This window comes from Lactuca saligna, chromosome 8, assembly GCF_052625555.1.
Source record: "Lactuca saligna cultivar CGN05327 chromosome 8, ASM5262555v1, whole genome shotgun sequence".
NCBI classification, from domain to species: domain Eukaryota; kingdom Viridiplantae; phylum Streptophyta; class Magnoliopsida; order Asterales; family Asteraceae; genus Lactuca; species Lactuca saligna.
This window is the reverse complement of record NC_136424.1, coordinates 145,461,125-145,482,432: the sequence shown is the minus strand read 5'-3', so window position 1 is coordinate 145,482,432 and position 21,308 is coordinate 145,461,125. Positions and strand designations below refer to the sequence as shown.

The following is a 21,308-nucleotide window of genomic DNA, read 5'->3' as shown; positions in this document are numbered from 1 at the left end:
AAAGGATTTATGGCAATGACAGCACATTTTGTAGATCAAAACTGGAACTTGCAAAGCAGAATTATGAGGTATATTATACTTATTTAACTACAATTTATACGTACTTATTATTTATATGTTAATATTAACATATATATTTATATATTCTTAAACAGGTTTATTTACGTGCCTTGTCCGCATACATCTGATGTTCTTGCCGACATACTTTATGCTACTTTGTGTGATTGGAATCTTGATAGGAAAGTGTCAACTCTTACTGTGGATAATTGCACCACAAATGATGCAATTATCAGGATATTATTAAAGAAACTTCCTCTAAAATCACTAATGATGAATGGTGATTTGTTTCATATGCGTTGCTGCGCACATATTCTCAATCTTATTGTCCAAGATGGCTTATCTCTCATTAAATTTGAGATTGAGAGAATCAGAGAGAGTGTTGCATTTTGGTCTGCATCACCAAAGAGGGAGCAAAATTTTGTGACAGCAGCAGAACAGTTGGGAATACCATACTCAAAGAAGTTGATACTTGACTGCAAGACACGGTGGAACTCTACATTCTTGATGTTGAGTGTTGCTATAAGCTACAAAGAGGTTTTCAATCGGGTAAAGACAAGAGACTCGAAGTATACATGTTTTCCTACAGAAAACGATTGGGAGTTGGCTAGTGATATTTGTGAAAGATTACAACTTTTTTATGAGGTGACTGTTATGTTCTCTGGTTCAAAGTATCCTACAGCTAATGTTTTCTTTCCTTTGATATGTGAGATTGGGTATTCTTTGCGTGAGTGGACGAAATCTCCTATTGAGGAGATTAAGATGATGGCTGACCAAATGGTTTCTAAGTTCAATAAGTATTGGTCTGTAATTCATGGGATAATGGGAATGGCAGCGGTTTTAGATCCACGATACAAATTAAAGTTTGTGGAGTTACTTTTTCCTGTGCTTTATGGAGAAGAAAAGGCAAAGATTGAATATCAAAATTTGGAGGCGTTTGTCCAAACTTTGTTTCAAGAGTACGAGTCAAGTAATGCATCTAAAAAAAGGAAGAGTGAAGGTATTATATTCTTCTTATTGTCTGTGTAATAAATAGATCATATCTTAAATTATTAACATTTTTATAATAAACATTAGGTTTTTATGGTGGTTCAGTTCCTGGTTCATCTTCATTTGGTTCTAGTATCTCTTCCGGTCATCGTGTTGGATTCAAAAAGCTCTTATCGGATATTGCTTCTATTACTAGAGATGATGATGAATCAGGAGGTATGAGTGAGTTGGATAACTACTTGAAGGAGAAATTGTTGCCTAAAGATATGGAACTTGATTTGTTGGCATGGTGGAAAACAAATGGGATTAAGTACCCGACACTACAAAGGATAGCTAAAGATATATTAGCTATTCCTGTTTCCACTGTTGCCTCGGAATCAGCTTTCAGCACTAGTGGAAGATTAGTAAGTCCTCATCGTAGTCGACTTCATCCAAAGACATTGGAGGCTTTAATGTGTGCTCAAAGTCGGTTGTTGAATGAAATTCGAGGTAGTATACTATTTTATATTAATTATATGAAATTGTGATTTTTTTTTGCATATTAATAATATTAATTTTATGCAGCAACTTGGTCTGAAGAGACCGAGGCATATTGTTGTTCTGTTGAATTTGATTATGATGTGGAAGAGGTAAAACGACACTTCTAAAAATATTAATATTATCGTTTCCATGATTTTGTTTGATTTTGAGTTTGTTTAATATTTTGTAGGAAAACACTAAAGAAAGCGGGACAACAAGTTTGGATGATTTTGTTTGATTTTGAGTTTGTAACTTTGTTTTAATGTTAATTGGTAATGTATTATTGTGATGAATTCGTTTTTCATGTTGTGTACTTGGATGTTTTGGTTGGTTGGTTGATGTTACAATCTTAGACTATTAGTAATTTATATTTGGTTAAATGATTTAAGAACTTATTTGGTATTTTAAGCCTATGCAACGTCTTAATTTATCATTATGTATTTGTAGTTTTTCCTTCTTTTTTTTCTGCCATATTTCAGGTTATAGGGTCGGGTTATCGGGTAATTATCGGGTTTCGAGTTTAGGGTCGGGTTTGGGGAAAGTTTCTGCCCCGACGGGGCACCCCGATAAGAAACCAGTCGGGTATCGGGTCGGGTTCGGGTACATATGTCAAAATCAGGTTCGGGTTTGGGACACCATGCCCCGCCCCATTGCCATTCCTACTCACCAGTTGAGAAAACATATCGGTTTGGATGCTATGTGTCGGTTTGGGGCTTGATAACGCGTGAGGTTCCTATGTAATATGGAATGATACGCAAATATATCTAATTAGACTTTAATTCACTAATTAGATGTGATTATACACTTCAAGACGTGAACACACTTCAAATCAAGTGTTTGGAGTGACTCGGGTGGCATTTATGGACGAATAGGGCTTAGAAAATGAGTTTGCTCTTCAAGAGTAAACTCCTTAGGGAGTTTTTGACCCTAAGACCATGTCCACATGAATTCATGGTCGTGAACTCATGGATGATGGGTTTTAAGGTTCTCAAGGGTCAAATATCACTTGGGGAATATTGCTAGGATTTAATCTAAGGCATAGGAAGGAATTAAACCACCAAAGCAACCATCAAAGGGAGTTTACGGCTGTAAACTAGGAGTCTACGGCCGTAAGCTCCTAAGGACCCTTTCTTTTTATGTTTTGGTGGTCTTAGATCAATCACATGTGAAATAAACTTATTTTACAAGCCATGGAATGGATTTAGGGCATCATTTGACTAAGGTATAGGAGTTTACAGCCCAGGAACCTATCCTTGGGGATTTTACGGCTGTAATCTCCTATAGGAGTGGTTTTAATCAAGTTTAAGGCCCCTAAATCGATTGTGGTTGCTTCTAGACTTTAATCCAAGGCTTATGATGTGTTTAAGTTTCATCTTAACACTTTAAATTGAGTTTACTGCCCATGATATGGAGTTTACGGCCCAAGCATGTTCTTGGGCAGTAAACTCTTGTTTACTCCACAAATGTTGAGTTCAAGGTGTTCCAAGTCCATTCCAATGAGTCCTTAAGTCGTATCCAATCTCTATAAGCGATTTGGAGGGTTTTTGGGCTCCAAAACCCATTTTATATGTGTTCACGGCCCATGAGTGTTCCAGGGCCATAAACACATGTTGATGGTCCATTTTCATAGTTTGAACACGGATTTGGAAGCTGATAAGGTTATACTACAAGTTAGGATGGTTACCTTAATGATTTGAAGCTTGAAATTGATGATTTTGGACCAAGAATGAGATTGTGGAGAGAGAGTAGTGAGAGAGGGTGAAAAAGATTCAAATGGAAGTCTTTTGAACTTTAAATATGAATCAAGTTTGGGACATGGTGGTATTCTACCCGATACTAACGTTAGATGAGGCTTTTGGTCGCACCCGGTAAAGTTGTCGTAATCCAATATGGTCGAAACTAAGAATTTTCTCATTGTTAATTTGGAATATTTTCTTGAGTTATTAACGTGTTTGAGCACCCATTAAGTTGTAATAAACGACTTAAATTTAATGACTTAATTTAATAACGAAATGGAAACAATTCGAAAACGACGAATTTTATTGACGGAACGAGTTACAATGACGGAAAGAATTTCGGGTTGTCACAGCGGTCCAGGTAGATTAATGGCTTGTGAGGCGGTCCATTCAGACTGATGACTCATTATGAATGTTGTATATGTTTATATGATATGGTTATATCTGTATGTCGTTGGTATTTTGGGGAAACTCACTAAACTTCTGGCTTATAGTTGTTGATTATGTTTCAGGTACCTCTGATGATCGTGGGAAGACGAAGGCGTGATCGTAGAGCTCCTCATATTTCATAATTTTATGATTGATTCTGGGATACTTTGACATCATACTATTTTGAAAACGAGTTTTGTAATAATCGTTGGTTTTTAAAATGTTTTAAAAAGTTTAAAATTGGCATGATTTTTATGGGTGTTACAATTTAGCACATAAAAGCAATTTCGGCATCTTTCATAAAATAAGCTAGTGCTCATGTCTATTCAGGTGTATTTCCTAAATATAGCAGTCACTCATCTCACAATCATCGCTTAGCATTCTAAGTTTAAGTCTAGAACTCATACAGATTCCTAGTTCTCTTAAACTAATACTCTGCTACCAACTGTGACATCCCTAATTTCACGGCCAGAAAAAAACTGATTTGTTTATGCTTTATTTAAAAATTAAACTATCCATTTGAAGAATAATATTGCAGAATTTGTTCCCCAAATATGATAAAGATATTATCAAATCATTTCCGAAGAAATTTATTTTAATTATAATAAAACGTTGGGATGTCATTGTTAATACAGTACATAAGCATAAATGGAACTAACATAGGCCTTACAAATATCTATTATTCTACTGTCCAGTAATCCATAAATCTCTCATCTGATTATCACAACTATGATCTTGTGCCACTACATGTAATATAAGAAACTGAGTGGTTCAGGCTTGGGAACATGGTTAGCACATAGGGTTTTCAACCAACGATAATTAAATAATTTATTTTCATCAAATCATTCAACTTGATTACCCTTTCCCATTATCCTCAGTTTTCGTCCCTAAAGCATCTAAGTTAAGGGACCTATCCTAAGGATCATCTTCAGGATAGACAATAATTTTTAGGGTATTCCTAAAAAATATATTTCATTAAGGCAACCATGAGGGGAATGGAGTGCACCTGGTGAACACTTTGGTAAAAAAAAAAACCTATAGGTTGCAAGCCTACCAGTGTTCCACAGTATTGTCTAGAATAGTCAATGGTCGTCATCTATACTCCGATAAACGATTGGATCATCTTTAAAGTCAAGGCATCTTATCATTTATCTCATCTTTCATCTTTCATCATCTATATCATCTTTCATCTACCCATCTTTACCCAACATAATTATAGGTACAAAATAAATATACAATTTGAATCAACTAATACATGAATAATTCGTTCATCCAACATAGATAATAGGCACATATAACATTTAATTTATATTAAATACTTCATATCCATGTGTAAGATGAAAGTAACTATGCACTCAAGTGCTAAAGTGACGATTTAAATTTCGAATTTTTGACTTTATTTTTCGTCCATATTTTTATAAAATTAAACGATTTTGCTAAAATCATAACTCACTTGTATGAACTCCATTTTTGGCATTCTTTTTCTCAAGATTCATATCTAAAACAGTACTACTATTTTCTTTTTGGTGGCTTTAGCTAAAAGTCAATCATTCTGTTCATAACTTTTTACATCACACATTCGTTGTGCATGCCTGACTTTTATATCTTATAAAAATCATATCTAATTCATATAGAGTTGGATTTCTATGAAATTTATATTTTTTGGGAACGGAACAACGTGTACTTTACAAATATATAATAATATATATTTTGGCACACATATTTTTACGATTTACGGTCAATTCGGCTTGTTTTTTTTATTATATTATAATAATCATGAAACACATAATACTAACACAATAATTCTTTATTACATCAAATAGGTTACAATTGCTGGCCATAACTATTACATAATCTTATTAATTCTTAGCGACAAAACGTAGGCGTTATACATGACCCACGACAAATGTGTCATCTATTAGTCGTAACATGACACTATAACCCAATGCACATGTCCCATGACCCATCTATCATCCATTGGTCTTCGTGTGACACTAGAAGCCGCTACCACCTAATGCACATGTCCTGTGAACCATATATGTTATCTATTGGTCATAACATGACACTATACCCCAATACACATGACCCATGACTCATTTGTCATCTATTGGTCGTAACATGACACTATAACTTAATGCACATGACTCATGGCCCATATTTCATCCATGGGTCTTACCATGACACTATAAGCATTCACCACCTAATGAACTTGATTGATGACCCACATGCCATCCATAGGTCTTATCATGACACTATAAGGAACTTCCACACGAACAATGACCTATATGTTATTTATGGGTCTTAATTTGACACAGTAAGCAACTACCACCCAATTCTCATGATGAATGACCTATATGTCATGCATAGGCCTTACCATGATAGTAGAAGAACCTACCACCCAAGGAACATGACTGATAATCCATATGACATCCATGGGTCTTAACATCATACTATAAGCCACTACCACATAAACAATGACCCACATGTCATTTATGCGTCTTACCATGACACAATAAGCAACTACCACCCAATGCACATGACCAATGACCCTTATGTCTTCCATCAATCTAACGTGACACTATAAGTAACTATAAGCCAATGAACATGACCAATGATCCATATGTCATGTATGGGTCTTACCATGACACTAATGACCAATACGTCATCTATGGATCTTAGCATGACACTATATCCAACTACCATATAACCCATGACCCATAGGTTATCAATGGGTGATATTTCCATATTTACACACATTTTTAGGCAATATTTTATTACATTTTAACTAATATTTTGATTAATAACAATAATATGTGATACTTATTGAATTAAATTGTATTTTTTAGTTAATAAAGACACCCTTGAAGAATATGGTCCAGAAATGACAAGGATTCGAATTTTGGAGGTTTGGAGCTTAAAAGAATAACATTTTAGCTGAAAAACCGAGATCACGACGTGTCTACTCAAAGTCACGACGTGATGTGTGAAAATTCAAAAATATTAGCATACGGAAGGCAAAATCTTTGCACACTACGGATATTTTCTAAGATCACAACGTGAGACCTGTATTTCATGTCGTGAGCCACGTCTTTTGCAAAATATATAAAATCCTTTGAATTATTGATTGAGGGAGCTTTTGGGAGAAGAGAAAGTCGAAGATATATGATTTTAGAAGTTAAAAATTGCAAAAATCATACCTAGGAAGGAAAAATCACTAAAAGAAGGAGAAATTGAAGAACAAATCATCCATTCGGTTTGCTTATTCAAATCAGGTCTATTATTACTAAATTTGTGTGTTTAATTTTAGTGATGAATAGCTAAACTTGTTTGATTTCGATTATCTAGATGAAACCTTGACTCTATGACTTAGTTTATCAATTTATGGATTTTATTAGTTGGTTTTGTGCTGGGATTTGATTATCCTGAAGTAGCATGTTAAAGTTTTTGACTTTGTTGCTTAAATTCAAGTTAAGTGTAGCTTAGTGACCATTAAATTACATGAACTTGTTTGACTAGTGATTTAGTGTCTATTAAATTGCTAGAGCTAAAAGTAACCATATCTGGATCAAGTAATAAAAGTAACAAATTTAACTATGTTGGAGAAAATAATTGTTACCATAATTGTGTTTGTTTAGATAAATTTTACATAGCCCATCTATAATTAATAACTAATTATGTTTTCGCTTGTGTATGACCATACATGGTAGTACATGAATTGGTGAAAATATTACTAAATTGGTCTCAAATTACTAATTACATAAAAATTTGTAAGTAACTTCAATTATCCATAATTAGTAATTGACCGTAGGAAAAAGGTGGATTCAAAACTAAACAAAAGTGCTTTTAGTATATTGGTTAAAACCGTTTAGTTAAGTGTTTAAGTTTGTATGAACTTGAAAAATCAGATAAAATCCCTCTTAATTATTACCTGTTTTCTCTAGAATATTCTTTTAGTAGTTAGGTTAGTAGACTGAATCTGTTCCCTGAGTTTGATAGCCGACTGTTTGTGCTATATTATTTACAAGTAGGTCTACTGCCTTAGTCGTAATAGTTAGTTAAATAGTTGGTATAACTAGTATCTATAATATTATGAACATCAAGTTTTTGGCACCGTTGCTGGTGAATGACCATTTCAGTTTTTATTTTAATTGTTTTAGGTTAATCGATCTTTTTGTTGGGTAAAACCCGCAAAAAGTTAATTTTATGCAAAGTTTAAATTTTTTTTGAAAAAAAATATTGACTTAACGACTTGAGGTCCCTTCTCACGACATGATCTCGATGATTATAGATTTTCAGTTTTACATTCTGTTGACTTGTTTTGATCTACCACGAGGTGGCATTATTACCACGTCGTGGTAATCGTTCAATAGGACTTTTTAATTAGCTTTTGTTCATTTTTACGTTTTTAATTTTTTTTTCATTTTAGTAGTATATGACTTGCGGATCAAACACACAATTCTCACCACCACTTGAATATCCTGAGTCATCTTTTCATAAAGAGAAGGACAATAAAGTAGGAGGATCAAGCAAAATTCCAAAAAATGATAGCACATTCAATAGCTTTGAAAGAACTCCTAACAATAAGGAAGTTGGTTAGGAGTACGAAACAGAAATCGAGAGAAGTAGAGAACCAGAAAGCATGCAAAAAAAAACATCATGACGGACATTGCTGACATATAGATCGAGGCATACAAGAAAAGAATACAAGAGGACATGGGTCTAGGCCTTGTGCAACCTGCAATTCCCACTACTTCTACCTTCGAGCTTAAGGTACACATCCTTTCTGCGCTAAAGGATATTCCAGTTTCCAAAAAATATTTTGAAGATGCATACAAGCACCTTGATAAAGTCAACGACATTGTTGACTATTTCAACATTCCTAATGTACCACGAGATACTGTCTTGTTAAGAATACTTCTTGTTACTTTTAAAGGAACAACGAAAGATTGGTTGAAGGTACTTTCACCATGTTCATTCACCACTTGGGCACAGATGCAAGAAGAATTCATCCAACAATTTTTCCCACCATCAAAAGTTTCTAAACTCAAGAAATACATAGCAAATTTTGAGCAACAAGTGGAAGAGTCCTTATACAAGGCGTGGGAACGATATAAGGGGTTAATAAGAAATTGTCCACAAAATGATCTAAACAAGCAACAAGAAGTCTCAATATTATATGATGGGGTGAACTTCACGATAAGGAAACTTCTTGACTTTTAAGGACCTTTAACAAAGAAGACTCCCGCTAAAATTAAAGAAATAATCGAAGAATTTTCAACGCATTCGCAAGAATATCACAACCCTTGTAATGATGGAGCTAGGGGGATCGAGAATGGTGCCTCGGAAGATATCATGATGATATTGGAAATGTTAAGTAGCATGGATAGAGGAATGACTAAGATGGACCAATCCATACACGCAATACATATGGGTTGCAAAAAATCCAATGGTCCACATTTGACGAAAGATTGCCATTTGGATGAAAACGCGAATAGGAAAGCTCAAGTTTACTACTCAAGTGGAGATTGTTGTGATGAAGATTGGAGGAAGCCGAAGAATAAATGGTGGCCTTATTATGAATATAAAAAGGTGAAACTACAACCCGAGAAAAAAGTGGACTTAGAGTCAATGCTTCATAGATCCATGGAAGCTTCTAAAAAACATCACGACACAATTGATGCTACCATGAGAAGTCATCAAAAATCCATAAAAGATATTGAAGCTCATCTCGGGTGATTAACTACATTGGTTAATCAGTGGTTACATCCTAAAAATCCTGATAATAAACATCAACCACATCTCATGGCCATCACTACTGAAGAAGATATTATTTTCGAGTTATTGGAGGCCTTGGAAGAAGAGAAAAAGTAACCCAAATCACAACCAAAGCGGACAAAAACCGAAGAAAAAAATGTTGCTGAATTACCGTTGGTCTGGTCTAAACTGATGCTCGAGCTTATCAACCTCCTTTATCGTTTCCTTCGCGAGCCAAAGTTCACCTGCTGGAGCAACACCATATCAAGTTTATGAATCAAGTTAAGGGTATTCCGATCAATACTCCTTTTATTTAATCCTTGGTAGTAGTTCCCAAATATGCCAAATTTTTTGAAGACTTACTCGACACTCGTCAGCAACTATAGAAGACCTCCAAGGTAATACTTAGTAAGCAAAGTTCTATGGTCATTATGAAGAGGATACTAAGGAAAATGCGAGATCATGGATGCCTTACACTTCCATGTGAATTTCAAAATAACATGAAGTTGTACGCTTTAGCTGATTCTAGAGTGAGTATAAACTTAATGCCATATTCGTTTTACCAAAAGCTCAACCCTCATGAATTGAGGGCTACTAGAATGAAAATCCATATGGCCAATCGTTATGTGACTCATCCTTGAGACATAATTGAGGACATTTTGGTAAAAATTGGAAAATTTATTTTTCCAATTTCTTTTGTGGTGCTAGATATGAAGGAGGAAAAAGATGTCTGAATTATCCATGGATGTCATTTACTTAATACTACGCGAGCCTTGGTGGATATTCTTGACTCAAATCTTACCTTGCGAGTAGAGAATGACAAAATGACTTTTGAACTGCACGACGGATTCAAGAAAGATTGTGATCAAAATGAAGTATTCTTTATGGATGAAGAAAAAGAGCTTGACGAGTTAGAGAAATTGATGGATCAAGAAATTCAAACAATAGAACAAGTAAAGCGGACTAAGCCTAGAGCTTCAATTCCAATGGTCTTTGAGGTCTTTTCTTTTAAAGCTCCAAACTCCCTAATAAGTGAAGAAAGTTTGGTATCAAGTGATGAAGAAGAAGAAATTAAACTAGACCCGAGCAAGCCAACTTTGGATAAGGAGGATATTGAAGCTAAGGAGCTACAAAAACTAAAATGAGAACTTGGACTTGTTGTGAAGAACAAATGGGTAAAACGAAAGCTCAAGGAGGGTGATTCTAAATTTAAAAATAAAAAAATTCTAAAAAAGTGTATTTAATAAGGGTGCAAGCATACAAAAAGGGTGGAGGGAACAGAAGGTGTAGATGGAGATCGTACCTCCAACCAATACCACATAGGGCATACGGAGTCCTACTCATGACTCCATATAAAAAGAAGCGCTTCTCGGGAGACAACCCGAGCTCGGTTTGCCTTTTATTTTCTATCCTTCTTTTATTTATTTGGTATTTTTAGGATAAATTTTTGTGGTCACTCTCCATATATTTTCAAATTATACTATGGGTTCCTTATCATACAGGAAAAATACTTTTATGAACAACATTTTTTTTAAAACTAATAATAATAATTTCGTAAATTAAATAAGAGGAAAAGGACTAGTTTTATATGGACCACATGGATTAAAAAATTCAACCCAATAGTAACATCGCATAGAATTTGGCCCACTGTGATACAACGACATGAGCCCAAGCCCATGACGTGGTGCAGTCAAAGTCACAAACGCTTATGTTCAAACATCAGTCACTTTTTGTAAACACTTTCTTTTCAACATTACATCGTGAACTAAGAACTTGTCCCCCACCCACCCACCCCACCAACTTCAATTTCGGACACAGTCTTGTTTTCTTCTACATCTCTATTACGTCAATATCATCAAAGGTGTGCGTTATGAGTTCCATAATCTTTAATTTCCTTAGATTTTTAGTGATTAGAAGATAGGGTTTGTTTTTGATGCAAAATTGCAAAATAGAGTCGATTTTTCGAGTGAATCATTAATGCATGCATGTTTAAAAGCCTTAGAATAGAACCCTAAATAAACCCCAAACATGGTTTTGAGTTACATACCTGAAAGTGGCCGATGGCGGTTTGCATTTCGAACCGAGTTCATGACATGGTTTTCAACACCACAACGTGAAATCTGGGTTTCCAGATTCTTGTTTTGTTTTAAGTGCTTAATCTTTTTTGTTGTGCTGTTGGTTTTGCTTGCTGTTAAATTTTCAAGTATCATGAGACCGAGACATGCATTTCCTGAAGAATAAGAACATATTGATGTACATAGTGTATTTCTACTATATCGATTCCAATAAAATATTTTGCAATCCATGCCTTACAATTATTCAAATAAACTGGGATGGTTATATAATCATGATTTTGTGTTAGCACCCATGATTGATTGGTCTTGGATGATTGGGGTGGGTATGTGTCACACCCCAAAACCAGGAACGGCGGAAACGTTATGGGGCGGAGGACGTCATGTAAAGTATCACAACAACGTAAAGTAGTAAACAAACAACAACATCGTCCATTGCATTAATAGTATAGTTTTAAATACAAGTGTGTTCTTTCATAGAATAAAACAACATAATGAATAATCAAAATAAAAGACGAGTCTTGACTGCTCCGTCTTCACAAAACCTGGTCATCGTACCTGTCTATTGGTGACTTGAGAATACAAGTTATTTTGAAAGCGAGTATCAACATTAAGCTTGTGAATTCATAAGTATTTTAGTGTCTTTGATTTGTAAAACTATAAAGAAAAGATTTGTAAATGTTTGATGAAAAGTTTGTATAAGTATGAAAACCCTACAAAATCTCATATTTCCAACTAGTATAAAATGTAGACTTCTACAAAGACTCGACTTTTTTGAAGGTTTGAACCTCTACATAAGTGAAGGTTTTTCCCTTGTACAACTATTATTATTCAAATATAGTCTACCTCATCGATTATGTGAATGTGACACAAAATAAAGGTAATAAAGAAAATAATATAATTATTGAAATCGTATCCTTTGGTACTAGGATATTCACGGAATGGTAACTCGCCGAACAGTACAACTGAGAACATCCGTAGATGAACACACCTTCTGTTGCGAGCAGGCAAGTGTAGGATGGTCAGTCCAAGAGTGTGTATTAGTATTACATTGTATAGTATGTATTAGTGTCTCTTTCTACAGTATGTATAAGTGTAGTGTATGTATTAGTGTAGTGTATATATTAGTGTAATGTATGTAATGACTCATGTATCAACTGACTCTTATTGTGATTCATTATACTAGGAATAGAAATTAGTATCCCCTAACTATACCTATTATATTTACTAGTAATGTACGAATATAACTAAAAGTATGCCTTTGCTACCCAAAGGTACTGAATTGACTGGTAGAACCTTTATGTCTATATATGTATAAATAAGATATAACTAATATTTAGATGACATTCAGAAAATTAACTGATACCCTAAGGCCACATCCAAACAAGGAAAAGGAATTAAAGCAAGCTAGCAGTCCTAAGTCCTTTAAACATTACTTATATAACTATACATATATAGACATGCATTAGATAATATAACGGTTTAAAAGAAGTTTTGTAAGACATTTGGATAGTTTAATAATAAGAATTGATGACTTGTTGTCAAATCATAAAACGGTTTAAAAGCAGTTTAATTGATATAATCAGTTTAAAGTATAAGAAATCTTTTTTATGAAACACGGTTTGAAATACATGAAAACCTTTGTTTGAAACACAGTTGTAACAGAGTTTGAAAGGAAAGATATAGTGTGTAGGACAGTTTGATAAAGAGTTTAACATGAAACAACATTTGAAAAATTGTTTTGAAGAAGTTTACTTGGTAAAACAGCTAAAAGTGTAGTAAATGCATTTGTATGCTAGTTATTAATCACATGTGATTGATATAATAACTACTATGATTCAACTTGTATACCCCCTCCCCATAAAAGCATTTAAAAACATTTAAAAGGTTAATTAAGGGGTATTGACTCACCTGTAGTGAGTGGATCGTATGGAAGTGTCAGACAAGTGCTAGGTGTCAAGTGAAGACTTGAACACATACAATGATCCTAATAACATATACAGACATATATATAGTGATTATAACACTAATTAGACAATTATAAACACCCTAATGCACGGAAAACACTTTGGTCTAAGTGTTATGAGGCCATTGGGTTGCAACAAAGGAGCATAAGGCATTGCTTTTGAGTTTATAGCCCAAGGACCACACTCAATGGAGTTTACGGCCTAAGTTCATTTCCCCCATGAGTTTACAACCGCAAACTCATGGTAATTGGTACCATTTTGTGTTTCGAGGTCTTATAAGTCATAAAGAAGCATCCTTACTTCAAGTCTAAGCCTTAGGAAGTCATGGAGGAACAATTTCACCCCTTTATAGAGTTTACAAACCATTGGCCATTCCTCATGGGTTTACGGCCATAAACTCTATATGTTCATGGTCTTTTTGGTGTTTAAGGTCCCTAGTTCAATGGTGATTGGTTCTAGACTAAGTTCTAGGCATAAGAAAGGAAATTAGGGCATCAATGCACCCTTAAAGGGAGTTTACGGCCTTGGGAGATCCTTGGCCATAAACTCTCATCCAACCCTTGATTCTTAATGTTTCTAAGGCCTACACATGTTTAATCTTGTGCATAACAAGTTAGAACAAGAGTACTTATGATATACGAGCTTGAAATGGTCTGTTTTAGCCAAGAACACTGGTGTGTGTTCTTGGTGTTCTTGGTGAAACTTGAAGATCTAAGAAAACCTGATTTTCATGGATGGAATCATGAGAGAATGATAGGTTAAGAGTTGTATCAACAAGTCAAGGAAGAATACTTACTAGTTTTGAAGATCTAAGGCTGGAATGTGGATGATACTTGAGAGGATTTAAAAGAGGATCAGCCAAGGAAAGGAAAGGAATGAAACAAATGGCCTACACTTCATCATATAAGGTGAGTTTATGGCCCACATGGAGTTTACAGCCGTAAACTCCATTGTGGTGGCCATGAACTCATGGTCAATGTGTTTTAGGCTTGTTCTTTGTACTATAGCTTTTGCAGATAAACCCCAACACTTATCCCTTAAGTGTACAAGGCTCAGAATGCTCAAACAGACTCTAATTTATGCCAAATGATAGCACGAATGAGTCTGACACTAAATTGAGTTGACTGACTGGGCTTTCAAAGTAATAGAAAATTTCGGGTTGTCACAGTATGATGACAGAATTAGAGCAATATTGAACAAAACTATATGTAGGAGATGAGTTTGGGTGGTGTAATTTATATTTCATTCAATATCTGGTTTATCGAGAGTTGTACATTGAAGTCTTTGCCACAATTAGTTTTGAAGAACAGACGACTGACTTAAAGTTCAACTAGGCCCTTGTGTTTATATTGGGAGGTGTTTATCAAGAATGTAGCATGCGTGAGTTTGCTTGGCGAATGGTGTTGTACACAGAATAGGAAATAAAATGACCGCATTTCATCTTATTTTTACAGGGTTGTGTTCGAGACATTACTACGTGATTTCTTGATGTGCAATTTTGGAGATCCATTTCCAATCCTGAGTATAGTTTGCGGAATTATTACGAAGGAGAGATTCGGTCACCCATCCGTCGGTTCTTTCACCACTTGATCACCTTCACCATAAATCATAAACAACACGGTGATAAGGTGCCTTCCCATAATCTTTTCTATCTTTAGAGCATCATCATGTCTCTGTAACAACGTAAAACAAAATTTTCATTTTTCAACAACCAAATTTATATAAAAATATTCTCAAAAGTATTCAACCATAGTTATCAAAACATAACATATCACAAGATCACAAAATCAAATCCCTCCTCTAGTGTGTACAAGTCACGTCGGCGCCTTCCCACGGTCCTTGCTAGTACCTGAAACACATAACACAACAACTATAAGCATAATTGCTTAGTGAGTTCCCCAAAATACCACATACAACACATAAGCCACTTGAGGCTATAGCATGACCCTCCAGTCGATGTGTCTCAACGGGACCCTCCAATCCTGTAGCTCGTTGGACCCTCTGGTCCGGTCATAGCTCGTTGGACCCTCTGGCCCGGTCTGTATCTTTTGGCCCTTCGGCCCAGTCTATAAAATCATACAACATACATATATCGCATAGGACATAATCTCATACATAACACATAAGACTCTTTGGTAAACACATAACACCACTCTAGGTAACGTATAGTGAGAAGACACACCTCGTGTAGCTCGGTAACTCGTAAATCTCAGAAATCTCGAACTCCGTGGGATAAAATCTAGCCTCCGCCTAATTATATGAAATAACACTCAACATCAACACATTTCCCTAGGCTAGACCATTCCCTCTAATCACTCTCAGGAAGGTAAAAGACCATTTACCCCTTACTTGGCTCAATTACACCAAAGTTGACCAAACCCTAAAAGTTAACAAAAGTCAACCCCCCGGGTTACACTGCACATACCAAACGTGTATGTTGGGTGTACCCGGAGTCTTCAAAGAAGCGGGGTACGCAGCCTTTTACGCTGCGAGTACTGGGATTACGCCCAGTGTAATGCTAGTTTCCTTATCCATCTCATTTAGGTCTTAATCGGTTAAGACTTGCATCCAAACTTCAGATCTGACTCCTCTAATGTGACTTAATCCATAAAGTTGAAACCTTTAAGCCTTTGCATGGATGTAAAGGTCACTTTGTGCTCAAAACACCTTTCCCTTTTCCATAATGAGACTATAACTCATGCATGACACAAGATCCACGTCCAAGACTGGATTTTTATGAATCCTCAACACAATATACACTAGAAAAGGTCAGATCTAAGATCATGGAGACTCTTTGCACACAAAGTCTCCAACTTTGAACCAAAAACCATAGAAATGGTCCAAAAAGCAAAACTTATAAAGAACAAGAAAAGATTTGAGCTTTTTACCTTATAAGGGATCTCCAACCACTGTAGAACTCGGATCTACACTTGTTCTTCAACTTCTAGCTCCAACAATGGCTCCTTCTTCTTCTTCTTCACCTTGAAAAGATAACTTCAAGCTCAAAACAAACACACAAGCTAAAGCACGGATCTCAGCTCTCTAAGGACTCACTCAAGGGGATATGGTGTCTAGGGCAAAAGGCTACATGTTCCTTTTATAGTGCAAAAGCTAGAAATTAGGGTTTGCGTCTGGGCTCGCTACGCCCAGCGTACTCGGCCGAGTCCGCGTTCAATATAAGCGCGTGAGTATACGTAGCATACACCTCAGTACGCCCATCATACTCACTAATCCACCATACAACTTTAAAGGACTAATTTGCCAACTCTCCAAAATAAAAGGGTCATAAAGCTTACCTGGATTTCGGGGTGTTACAGTTATCCCCCACTAGAACCTGACTTTGCCCTGGAAGTCTCATGATGCGAACAACTCTGGATGCTGCTCCCGCATCTGAGACTCTGGCTCCCAGGTCAGCTCGGACCCTCTCCGATGTTGCCACTGGACCTGAACCAGGGGCACTTCCTTGTTCCTCAGAACCTTGATCCTCCGATCCAAGATTGCAATCGGTTTCTCAGCATAATTTAGATTTGCTTCCACCTGGATATCCTCTAAGGGTACCACTGCCGACTCATCGGCAATACACTTCCTCAGCTGCGACACGTGGAAGGTATCATGAATTTGGTCCAACTCCGCAGATAGCTCCAAGCGATACGCTACCTTGCCCACCATTGCGATCATTCTAAATAGCCCAATATACCGGGGTCCCAGCTTGCCCCTCTTCCTAAGTTGGATCACTCGTTTCCAAGGAGATACCTTCATGAGCATGAAATCACCGACCTGGAACTCGAGTTTGGATCTTCGTCTATCCGCGTAACTCTTCTGGCGACTTTGAGCGGTCAATAACCTCTGTCTGACCTGTTGTATCTTCTCTGTCGTCTGAATCACTATCTATGTACTACCCATCACATGTTGCCCTACCTTGCCCCAGCAAATAGGGGTACAACACCTCCTTCCATACAACAGCTCTAAGGGTGCATACCAATGCTCGAGTGATGACTGTTGTTATAGGAAAACTCAGCCAGGGGCAAATACGTATCCCAACTCCCACCGAAATCCAATACACATGCCCGAAGCATGTCCTCGAGTGTCTGAATCGTTCGCGAGCTCTGCCCGTCGGTCTGTGGGCGGTATGCAGTACTAAAATGCAGTCTCGTACCCAATTCCTCATGAAATTTCTTCCAAAATATGGAAGTGAAATGCACATCTCGATCTGAGACAATCGAGCACGATACCACCTTCTTCACCTACCATTCTGCCAGCCTCTCTGCAGAAGAGCTCTCATTAACGGCAAGGAAATGATCGCTCTTTGTCAACATGTCCACAATCACCCAAATTTCATCGACACCCCTAGCAGTCCTCAGCAATTTGGTGATAAAATCCATGGTAATTTTTTCCCACTTCCACTTGGGAATCTCTAACGACTGTAACTTACCATGTAGGGGCTGGTGCTCGGCCTTAACCTTGCGACATGTCAAGCACCTCTCTACGAACCATGCCACATCCCTTTCCATACAAGGCCACCAATACTCCTTCTTTAGGTCTAAATACATCTTAGTGGCCCTGGGGTGGATCGAGAACTTCGATCTATGCACCTCCTCCATCAAGACGGTATGCTTTCCGCCCACAAACGGTACCCAAACCCTACCCTGGAAGGTCATAAGTCCTCGACTATCGGTAACAAACTCCGATACCTGCCCGATCACTCGCTCTCTCTTGCGGTTCTCTGTTCTCAAGGCCTCCGCATGGGCCCCTCAAATGGTGTCCCATACCGGAGTCATCACTATCAATCTCATGCAAACATCTCATATCGGGGCGCTCTCCGCCCTTCGGCTCAGGGCATCGGCTAAAACATTAGCCTTACCCGGGTGGTACAGGATCTCACAGTCGTAATCCTTCACCACATCCAGCCATCTCCTCTGGCGCATGTTCAGATTGGGCTGATCCATCAAATACTTCAATTTCTTGTGGTTCGTGTATATCGTACACCGAACCCCATACAAATAGTGCTGCCAAATCTTGAGGGCGAACACTACGACCCCCAATTCTAGATCGTGAGTAGGATACCTCGACTTATGAGGCTTTATTTGTCTCGATGCATATGCTATCACATGCCCCCTCTGCATAAGCACCGCTCCCAACCCTGATATCGATACATCACAATACACCACGAAATCCTCCATCCCCTCTGGAAGGGCCAACACCGGGGCTTCGCATAATCTATGGCAAAGTGTCTCGAACGAGGTCTGCTGCTCTGGACCCCAAGAAAAAGTAACACCCTTCCAGGTCTACCTGGTGAGTGGCACGACGATCTTGGAGAAATCCATGATAAATCTCCAATAATAGCCTGCTAACCCTAAGAAACTTATGATCTCAGTAGGTGACCTCGGCACCTCCCAACTCATTAGAGCCTCAATCTTAACCAGATCGACCAATATCCCCTACTGTTTAACGAGATGCTCTAGGAACTGGACTTCCCGTAACCAAAAATCACACTTGGAGAATTTGGCGTAAAGCCTCTCGGATCTCAGAACTCAAAGGATTTCCCTCAAATGATCCTCATGCTGCTCCCTGGATTTCGAATATACCAAGATATCATCGATGAAAACAATCACGGATCGATCCAACAATGGCCTGCACACCCGGTTTATGAGATCCATGAACGTTGCTGGTTCATTGGTGAGCCCGAATTGCATCACCACGAACTCGTAATGCCCGTAACAAGTTCTGAACGTTGTCTTATGGATGTCCTCATCCCGAACCCTCATCTGGTGATATCCCGACCTCAAGTCTATCTTGGAGAACCAAGATGCCCCCTGCAACTGATCGAACATATCATCAATCCTCGGGAACGGATAACGGTCCTTGACCGTCAACTTGTTTAACTCCCGGTAATCGATGCACATTCGGTGTGAACCATCCTTCTTCTTGACAAAAAGGATCGGTGCTCCCCAAGGTGAGCTACTCGGTTTGATAAACCCCTTTCCTAACAACTCCTGAAGCTGCGAGGATAACTCTTGCATCTCGGATGGCGCAAGGCGATAGGGTGCCTTGGTAATAGGTTCTGCCCCTAGCACCAAGTCGATACGAAACTCCACCTGCCTCTCGGGAGGCACACCCAGAAACTCCTCAGGGAAAACATCAGGGAATTCCGCACAATTAGGACCTCATCAATCGAACTTGGCCTCCCAGAGGCCACTTGCGTGTCCATCACATAGGCCACAGATCCCCTACAGCCCTACTGTAAACTCTGTCTTGCCCTAGTAGTTGAACAAAATGTTGACTCAGGATGGGTACCCTCACTGTACACCGTAAGTACTCCCCCACTAGGGTCTCGAATCGTCACCAGCTGACGCTCGCAATCTATGATAGCTCCAAATTGGCTTAACCAATCTATGCCCACTATGACACATACGTCCCCCGTCGTAATTAGGACTAGGTCGATCGAAAACCCCACACCGAAGATCTCAAGTCTACATCCTCGAATCACCTCCGTGGCATACACTGGTCGCTCGTTAGCTATAGAAACTCGCAGAGGTCGACTCAGGGCCTCCGGATAAATACTGATATGACGACTAGATGCTAACGATACAAAACATCGACTCGCTCCCGAGTCAAATAGCACTAGGGCATCTATTGAATTCACAAGAAAAGTACCTATGTATATCATAATATAAGCATAATATCTCAGACTCAAATAAATAAAGAGAAGAATACATACCGGCCACAACGTTGGGTGCTGCGCGGACCTCCTCTGCTGTCAACTGAAAGGCCCACCCACGAGCCTTTGGCGCCTCGACCTTTACTGGCTGAACATCGGTAGCCCTAGCCGCAGGCACAGATCCCAGTTGTAGCTGAGGGTACTCGGCCTTCCGATGGCTGGTCTGTTTGCAATGGAAGCAAACCGAAAATCCCTTGGGCAATCCCTCGCGATATGCCCCTCATTCCCACACTTGTAGCATACGCCTGCCCAACACGACCCCTTGTGGTTCTTGCCGCACTTCCCACAAGTGCGGCCCTTCTCACCCTCAGATCTTGAATCAGCGGGCTTAGCCCGCTTGGCTGCTGGCTGAGACTGAGCCGGCCACCGATCCATCCTCTGTGACTCGGCCTCCTCCCTGGCCTGAGTCTCCAACGTGATCTCCCTCTTCCGGGCATTTTCCTGGAGCTCAGCAAATATCCAATAAGTCGAGTTCTCCACGAACTCCCGAATATCTCTCCTCAAAACACTCAGATACCGGCTCATGCGAGCCTGCTCAGTAGACACCTGCTCGGGGAAAAACATTGCCCTCTTGTGAAACTTCCTGGTAATAACTATAACAGAATCAGTACCCTGCTTGAGGGTCAAGAACTCCTGAATGAACCATTCCCTCTCCACTGGGGGAACATACTCATCTCTGAACATGGCGGTGAACCTCTCCCAGATCACCTTAGAAATCTCTTCCAGAGTGAAGCTCACCGTCAAAAACTTCCACCAATCCTACGCTCCCAAGTGGAGCTGGTTCAGAGCGAACCGCACCCTCAAGTGTTCTAGACAAGAACACGTATAGAAACATCCCTCGATGTCAGAGATCCATCTCATCGCAGTAATCGGGTCCTACACCCCATCGAAATCTGGTGGCTTCGTGTTGCTGAACTCTCGAAACAACAACGAGTCACCTCCGTGAGGTCTGGCAGCAGCAACAGCAGCAGTAGCTGCAGCAGCTGCAGCCTCAATCACCGCTGCATACCGCTCGTCAAAGGTCTCAATCAGTGCGGTCTTGATGTCCCCGAACATCTCTGGAATC

At 38.5% G+C, this 21,308-nt stretch overlaps 1 non-coding gene across 1 annotated transcript; it reads right to left on the bottom strand.

The window, feature by feature from the left end:
• Positions 1 to 8,771: 8,771 nt before the first annotated feature.
• LOC145013540 (small nucleolar RNA R71) lies at positions 8,772 to 8,878 on the bottom strand. The gene has a single exon (XR_013665093.1). It is a non-coding gene; the product is annotated as a small nucleolar RNA R71 (small nucleolar RNA).
• Between the last annotated feature and the right edge of the window lie 12,430 nt (positions 8,879 to 21,308).